The sequence below is a fragment of the Gallus gallus genome, chromosome 3 (genome assembly GCF_016699485.2).
Source record: "Gallus gallus isolate bGalGal1 chromosome 3, bGalGal1.mat.broiler.GRCg7b, whole genome shotgun sequence".
Taxonomy (NCBI): domain Eukaryota; kingdom Metazoa; phylum Chordata; class Aves; order Galliformes; family Phasianidae; genus Gallus; species Gallus gallus.
In genome coordinates this window covers 87123017-87131348 of record NC_052534.1, presented here as the reverse complement: position 1 = coordinate 87131348, position 8332 = coordinate 87123017, and the positions used below count along the sequence as shown (strand labels likewise).

The window sequence follows — 8332 nt, the reverse complement described above, 5'->3', positions numbered from 1 at the left end:
GAGTGCTCTGGCCATCCTCTGTTCAGGTCAGAGCAATAGCTCTGACTGCGCTATGGAGTAATGAGTAGTATCAGAGAAATGGCTTCAGCTAACTTCCCTGTGCTAACTAGTGCTTTTCCCTTCAGTGCCACAGCACCGCTAGAGGGATGGTACACACCAATGTAGTGATCATCACTAATCAGCAGTACAGTTCATAAATAGAACCAGTCCATTGCTTAGGCAGTAGAGAACAGTTAAATCAGTTAAACAGTTCAAACAGTTGGCTTGTAGAGTAGCTGTCAGTCTTGGACATGAGAGTTTTCACAGCATTGCAATCAGGAGCCTGGTAGGTCAAGAGTTGGTGGTGAGCAGCCTACAACCAGTCCACGCTCTTTCAGGTGGCTGCAGCAACAGCAAAGGAAGTTGCAATTTCAGGGCAGGTTGTAATTTCTGAGCTGGTGGCCTAACTCTCAGCCAGATTTGGACACATTTTCACTAAAAGCATACTCCCTCCCTAAGCTAAAGGCCACCATATGCTGGCTGAGCTGGCAGTCATCCCTGCTATCATGAAGGCATGAGCAATTTTCAAAGAAAAACTCACAGAAGAGCTATCATTTCTGTAATGTGGGAAAGAAGTGTACTTCTTGTAAAGCTGCGTATTTTTGTCCCTAACTTTCAGGGGACCATCAAAGAGGTTTGCCTGACAGTTTCAAGTAAAGAAGCACATGCCCCATACAATCACTTCGGCCTGAGGTGGACTACTGACTTGGACCATTTCAGATCAGTTGGTTACACTTCAGCATTGAAAATGAGATTTTATAGCCAGAAGTGTCAGGCAACTTTAAATAAGCAGAGTCTGTAATAAATGAGCTCCGTCTGTAATAAAAAGTTGCACAAAGATATTTGCACACAGACATGTACTTCCTCAAGAATCTCATCTGTGCTCACTTGTCTACTTCTGGGCAGACAGAGGAGCTGGCCAGACAGACAGGAGGAGCACAGAGCAAGCATGAGCTGTCTGGAGTCAGCCAGAAATGAGGCTCCCATCACTGCAGATGCAACATGTGTGAATGATAAACTCAAGAGTTATGTGTCATTAGAGCAACTTACAGGTCTATGTATGCAGACTTGACCGGAGGGCAGCAGCATAGGCTGTAAGCCAGGTCTACTGCTGATGATATGGCAGGTGGCACTCTTCCTTTCCTGTCAGCACTAGATGAACTCCACTGTAGTGTTCTCTGAGTATATGAATGGCTGTCAAACAGGAAAAGATCCACCCTAAGATAGAAGTGAAGAGGCAAACAGAGTGTTTCGCTGCACCCCTTGACATCATTCCCATTAGGCTAGCTGCCATGAAGAACGGAGAGAAATGTGGACTGTGTGTGTTAGAAGCACGGGTGGCCTATTTAATGTCTCTAGTAGTGTGTGGTTATTAACAGACCTTCTCAATACAAAGGGAAAATACCAAAACTGTGTATTGAGGGAGTTTAGGGGAGATCCCATAGATTGGCAGCTTCAAGGATTGCTTTATAATAAACACGGGGTCCAAAGAAACAAACCAAATAATAATATTAAATTTAAAAGTGTTATTAAAAGAAGGGCTTTATGATAGCATTTGGACCATTTTTCAGGTTTAGGTGCTGACACGTTCTCCCGGCTGTTCCAGCCTTTCCCACAAACATTCCCACAGGTATAGGTTCAACAACCTTTCATCTGTTCTTGAGGCTCATCTACTTTAGGAACTGCAACCAGGGCTCTTTAATTGTGCCATTTTTGTTTTCTTTTAATAAAACTAGTAAGATAAACTGGGCAAGCTCCTTTCTTGAAAAAGGAGTGACAGCAATGAACACTGATACAGGAAAAGACCAAGAATACTTTTTAATTTATGTTTTATGTGTTTTTTTGTGTGTTTTTTTTTTCCTGGTTTCCACTTACATTGCTTAATGTGGGTTCACCTAGCCCCCCATGCTGATTTTCAGTACTATCACTGATAGCCATGTAATGGAGGCCTCCTATGAAAGAAAAAAAGAGAGAATAAATTCTGGCTTAGAAAACAATAGCTCTCTGCTTTGAGTAGTGGGGAATTAAGGAGTGGATAAGTACATGTTTCGGCTGTCTGAGAACTGTGAAGGTTCTATATGCAGGAATGAATAATCTATTTACTAGCACTTATATTTCACTAGACCATAGTTGCTCTCCAAATGTTAATGAGCTAAGCAATAAATATGATGCTGATACTACTTTAAATTTGTTCTTATAAGTCATAAATAGTGCAGGAGACTGTTCTGATTTTTGATAAATGCATGAAAAAGGGTTGTCATGATATAAAAAAATATGCTGCAATTGATGCTGCATTTTGATATCAATGGACAAACATGAAAAGAAGTATTTGCACATAGTGTGCCCTAGTTATAAAACAAGATGCTTCTTTTTGCTTTCATTCCTTATTGTTTTTATTTTTTTATGTAACTTTTTTATCTATTTGTGTAAGAAACTAAAAAGCATTGCACATTGGTCTCCTGAAACAATTTAAAACAGCAGCAAACATCTAAACAATGTTCAGAACGTTGTTCTCTTGAGGGTAACAGCTGTTTTCAGGTCTTCACTTTCCAAAAAAGAATGAGGATATAATATTCACAGAAAGCACATCTGAACATTAGATTTAGCTGTGTAAGTCTAAATGTACTAACACTGTAATGGAATTAAAAGTACTAGCAGAATGACATGACAACATTTTAGTGTGTTAAGAAGGTCTTGTTTTTCCCTGAAAAGTTCAGTTTCAGTCATGCTAAAACTACACATAAATTCTGCTGAATTCATACCATAGTTTGATTTGCATTTCTTAAGGTTCAATATTACACAAAACTTCTGATGTGAACATTCTTTCTCTGTTCTTTTCATCACATACATCTTGGGTTAAAGTACTAAACAAGCCAGTAGCTAATTCATTGTCTGGGTTGAAGAATTTTAACCCTCATCTTTAAGGAGACAGTTAAAAGTTACAGACTGTTTACATAAACATAATTCCCCTAGACCAGGGACCAAAACACAAGCATCCGTCACTTGGGAGATTAACTTACCTAAACCAGAGTCATTGCCTATCTCTGTCTCAGTTAATACTCTGTTAGAGAAACAGTATTCATATTACATCAGAAATACAAATCAGTCCTGTCCCATTCTCTACTGGGTCTGCCTCCTTAGCCTCCTCCCAAGAACACTACTGATTGGTCCTACAGACCTAGAGTTTGCTAATTTGGGTTTGGTAGCTCATTTTCATTGTGCTCGTACCTTATCTTCTGATTTGGAAACCAGTAGTCCAAGGGTTACAGTATTCATCTGATGATCACATTTGAATTTCATCGATTCATTGACTCACATGTTGAAAGACAGAATAGTGTTGGATAGTCAAACCTAGCTTTTTCTGAGGTATATCTCTCCTTTTACTGATAGGTACCTGGAAGCATGTTCTTCACCACATTGGAAGCTTTTCCCATTGGTAATTTGTACCTTCTACACTGTCATTTCAGCCTATAATTTCTTGACCTTTCCTCACTGACCAAGAAATCAGACCCCTTTCTTCTTTGTTCGTTTCAAATCCTCCCACCAGCTATGCTTCTTTAAGTCTAATTGCATTAATTCATTCTTTCTGGATAAATCATGTCCTCAAGATCTCAGATTACTTCCTCTGTTTCCTCTTTTTATTCAAACTACATTTTTTCCTCAAGTGCAAGTCTCAAAACTAGACACAGGAAGACTCGATCAGAATGAAAGGATTATTTTTCATATTCCAAAATCTGCCAGTCTCAAGTTAGACAAGTTCTTTCTTGACACTTCAGAAACTTCTGAACACTTCTTGTCCTGCAGTGACTTAAGTCTGGCTTATTGGAGGACTTAGAGCTTTCTCCCCACTCCTGCCACAGCTCCCTGCAAAACCATGAGGAGATTAATGACTAATTGGACCCAGATGCTTTGACTTTTTCCCATATCTGATAATTCATTCTGTCACAACAACCATGGAATTAAAAGAAAATTAAAGAGTCATTAAGAAACCAGGTTGCAGGATGGCATGGTCGCTAAGAAGTAAGCAGTTCTTAGGTCAGTGACTAACCCAGATAGCTTATTATAAACTTCTGCCACCCAAACCAAGGCATCACATTTCTTTATTAACACAACGTAATGTATCCAAGAAATCATCACCCAAAAATTTAGTGTGTGGTTAGGGGATTGTAAAAAATAATTGCTTTTTCTATATGACCACAGAACCAAAATACACAATATAATTCTTATTTCCTTGTCCACTAATCAAATTAGCATTAATTAATTAGTTTGCTAAAATATTAGAGATTTAAACACAAATTCATGAGGAGAGAATGAGAGAGAGAGAGAGAGAGAGCTACCAAGGTGTAATCTACTGGAAAATGCTGAAAACACTCCAAGAAAAAAGTGGGCAGAGGGCTTAAGTAGGACATCTCCTAAGGAAATATCTGAACTACTGCACTGTTCTTGCAGTGGGTAACTCCATGTTAAAAGGCACTGAGGCTCCCCATTGCCAGCCTGACAGGAAGTCTCGAGAGGTCTGCTGCTTCCCAGGAGCCAAGATCCAGGACATCACTAAGAGAGGGCCAGAGCTTGTCAAGAACACATACTACTATCCACTATTGCTCTTGTATGTGGGCATGAATGGCAGTGGAAGCTGGAACGTGGGCAGAATCAAAGACTATAAAGCCCTAGGAGCACAAGTGAAGAATACTAGTGTCCAAGTTACCTGCTCATTAATTTTGCCAGCTGGAGGAAAGAAGGAAGCCAGAAATAGACATATAATGCACATCAGTTCCCAGCTATGTGGCTGGTGACAGCACGAGGTGACAAAAGAATTTTTTATGAGAATAATAACCTGTTAGGGAGCAATGGGATCCATTTCTTTAGAAGATGCAGAGCAATCTTTGGCAGCAGGCTGACCAACCTAGTGAAGTGAGCTTTAAATCGAAGGATTTCAGGGGTGAGGTCAAAAATGGCAAAGCTCATGCCGTTGCAACTGACTGCGGAATAATCCAGGCCAACCAGAATGTTCCTTAGCTGCCTCCCATGGCATGAGCCAGAAGGCCAGTCGCCTCAAGGGTGTGTATAGCTATGGGGGATCCTCTTTCACCCTTCAAGGGAAACCTGTATCCTCTTTCTTTCTAAAGTACCACTTTTCTAAAGTATCAACGAATGCAGCATGGGGAATAAACACAAAGAATTAGAGATCTATGTGCAGTTGCAGGGCCATGATCTCATTGCCATCATGTAGACATGGTGGACAGTTCACATGACTGGAATGGTGTGTTGGATAGCTATGTCCTTTTTAGGAAAGACAGACCGGCAGGGCATGACAGTGGAGCCGCTCTTTTATGTGAGAGAACAACTGGAATGTATCAAGCTCTGCTTGGAGATGAATGATGAACAAATATGGAGCTCATGAGCGAGAGTTAAGGGACATGCTAATATGGGTGACAATATTGTGTGTTTTTACTACAGGCCACCTGATCAGGAGGAGGAAGTTGATGAAGCGAACATGAAATAGTGAAGTTCAGGATCTTACATGGAAGAAACAGGTCAATAAGTAGGACTGCAACCCTAGACTTCAGGAGAGCCAACTTTGACCTCTTCTTGGAGGTATCCAATGGGTTTGAGCATTAAAAGGTAAGAGGGTCTAAGAGAGCTGGTTGACATTCAAGCACCACTTCTTCCAAGTTCAAGATTGGTATATCCTTAAGAGTAAGAAATCAGGCAAAGATGGCAGGAGACCTTTATGAATTAGCAAGGAACTCATGGAATAACTCAAATGGAAGAAAGAAGTCTATGGAATGTGGAAAAGAGGTCTGGCTATTTGAGAGAAATGTAGGAACATTGTCACAGCATGCAGGGAGGCAACAAGAAAGGCTAAGGCCCACCTGGAAAAATGATAAGGGAGGTCAAGCACAACAAGAGCTTTTTTAGGTATGTCAATAGCAAAAGGAAAACTAGGGAAAATGTGGGCCTCCTACTGAATGAGGTGGGTCCTCTGGTAATGGAGGGCACTGAGACTGCGGAGTTACTACATACCTTCTTTGCTTCAGTATTTACTGCTAAAACTGCCCCTTAGAAATCCCATTCCCTGGTGAAGAGAGGGTCTGGGAAAAGAAAGACCTCCCCCTGGCTGAAGAGGATCCAGTCAGAGACTGTCTAGGCAAACTCAACGTACACAAATCCATGGGCCTTGATGAGATGCACCCATGTGTATTGTCAGAAGTGACTGCCAGACCGCTCTGCATCATCTTTGAGAGGTCATGGAGAATGGGAGAGGTGCCTGAGGATTGGAGGAAGAATGATATCACTCCAGTCTTCAAAAAGGGAAGGAGGAGCACCTGGGAAACTACAGGCCAGTCAGCTTCATCTCCATCCCTGTGAAGATGATGAACAGCTTATTCAGGATGTTAATCTCCAAGGAATTTGTAGAAAAAGAGGTTATTGGAAGTAGGCAACATGGATTCACCAAGGGAAAATCGTGCTTGTCCGATCTGGTAGCCTTCTATGATGCAAATGGGTGGGTAGGTGAGGGGAGAGCAGTGGCTGTTGTCTGCTCTGACTTCAGCAAGACATTTGACAGTGTCTCCCAGATCATCCTTGTAGGATGTATGGGAGGAAGTATGGGACAGATGAGTGGACAGTGAGGTGGCTAGAGAACTGGCTGACTGCCAGAACTCAGACGGCTGTGATCAGTGGCGCAGAATCTAGTTGGAGGCCTATAGCTAGCAGTGTTCCCCAGGGGTCAGTGCTGGGTCCAGTCTCACTCAACATTTTCATCAGTGATCGGGATGAAGGAATAGATTGCACCTTTGACAAATTTCCTGATGATACAAAACTGAGAGGAGTGGCTGACACACCAGAGGGCTGTGCTGCCATTCTGTGAGGCATTTAACGAAGACTGTGAGGAGATCTTATCAATGCTTATAAATATCTAATGGGCAAGAGCCAAGTGGATGGGGCCAGGATATTTTCAGCAATGACCAGTGACAGAACAAGGGGCAATGGGAACAAATTGGAACATAGGAAGTTCCATATGAACATGAGAAAGAAATTCAAGGGTGACAAGAGCGGTGGAACAAGCTACCCAGAGATGCAGTGGAGTCTCCTTCCCTGGAGATATTCAGAACCCACATGGGTGCCTACCTGTGCAAGCTACTCTAGAGAACCTGCTTTAGCAGGAGGGTTAGACTAGATGATCTCCAAAGGTCCCTTCCAACTCCTACAGTTCTGTGATTCTGTATCCTAATTTGAGTTCACTGACAGTGGCAAAACATGCTTATGAAGGGTATCTTAGATTTGCTGTAGACCAAACACTAGACTTTAAAGCATTTGGAAATTTCTCATTTCCAAAATCGTTCCTTAGTTTTTCACTTTGTAAGAACAGTTAAACAAAATTCAAATCAAATTTGCAACTGTTTTTGAATGGCTTTGAACTGCATTTTAGAAAAAGATAGGAAGGAGTAATGATAATTGTTACTAGAAGGAAAAAAATCAAATGTCAGTAGTTAGAGGATATAAGGAGAGTGCACATCTAAATCTCTATTCAAAGCAAAACACTGAAAAATTCTTCATGACAGTATAATAAAAATTTAGACAATATAAATCTACTATAAATAGTGACTTTTATTTAAACTCACATGCAGATGAATTTTTGTGAGTATGGAGGACAGGAGATTAAAGATGTTCTGCCAAAAAACAGGATTAAAAGATAGAGTTCACATGTATATTTAGGGCTGGGAAAGATGAAGAATGGTAGTGATTATTTTAGAGCCCCACCAAGCACCTTTGTCCAATTAGTCAAATGCTTTCTTTTTCAGAACAGCTTGCAGGAGTCCAGAGCTGCTGGCTGGCCTATGGAGCAGACATGAGTACTTTTGCTGAAGACTTTTCTTCTTTATTGTCTTAAATTTGGTACTCTGTAGAGTGAAAGACCCTTGCTACGGCTTATTCCAGAAAGCAGATACAAGAGCTGCATATGAACAAAGTCATTTTGCTTCCCAAGAATTTTAAAAATAGGTTGTTCCATTGCACAATTTTACTTCTCCTAATTAAACACTGAGCTTGATATTCCTCATTAAGACAAAAGTTTGGTTCATTACCCATGGGGTCAATTTCCCTAACTGCTTTAACAATTTCATCCTGGATGTCTATGTTTCTTACATTCCTTATAACTTTGTAAATGAGACATGTTCTGCAGCAATCTACACAATAGTTATTTTAGCAAAGTGCCTTTTATAAAGCTGAGGATCTTCAAATCATGAAGGCAAAAGTTAGAGGGCATAAGAAAGCTGCATCTGAAGGTCAC

At 40.8% G+C, this 8332-nt stretch overlaps 1 long non-coding RNA gene across 1 annotated transcript; it reads left to right on the top strand.

Moving 5' to 3' along the window:
• The first annotated feature begins 249 nt into the window (after positions 1–249).
• On the top strand, positions 250–8115 carry LOC121110287. The gene is made up of 3 exons (XR_005858585.1): positions 250–325; positions 5497–5661; positions 7845–8115. It is a non-coding gene; the product is annotated as an uncharacterized LOC121110287 (long non-coding RNA).
• The last annotated feature ends 217 nt before the right edge of the window (positions 8116–8332 follow it).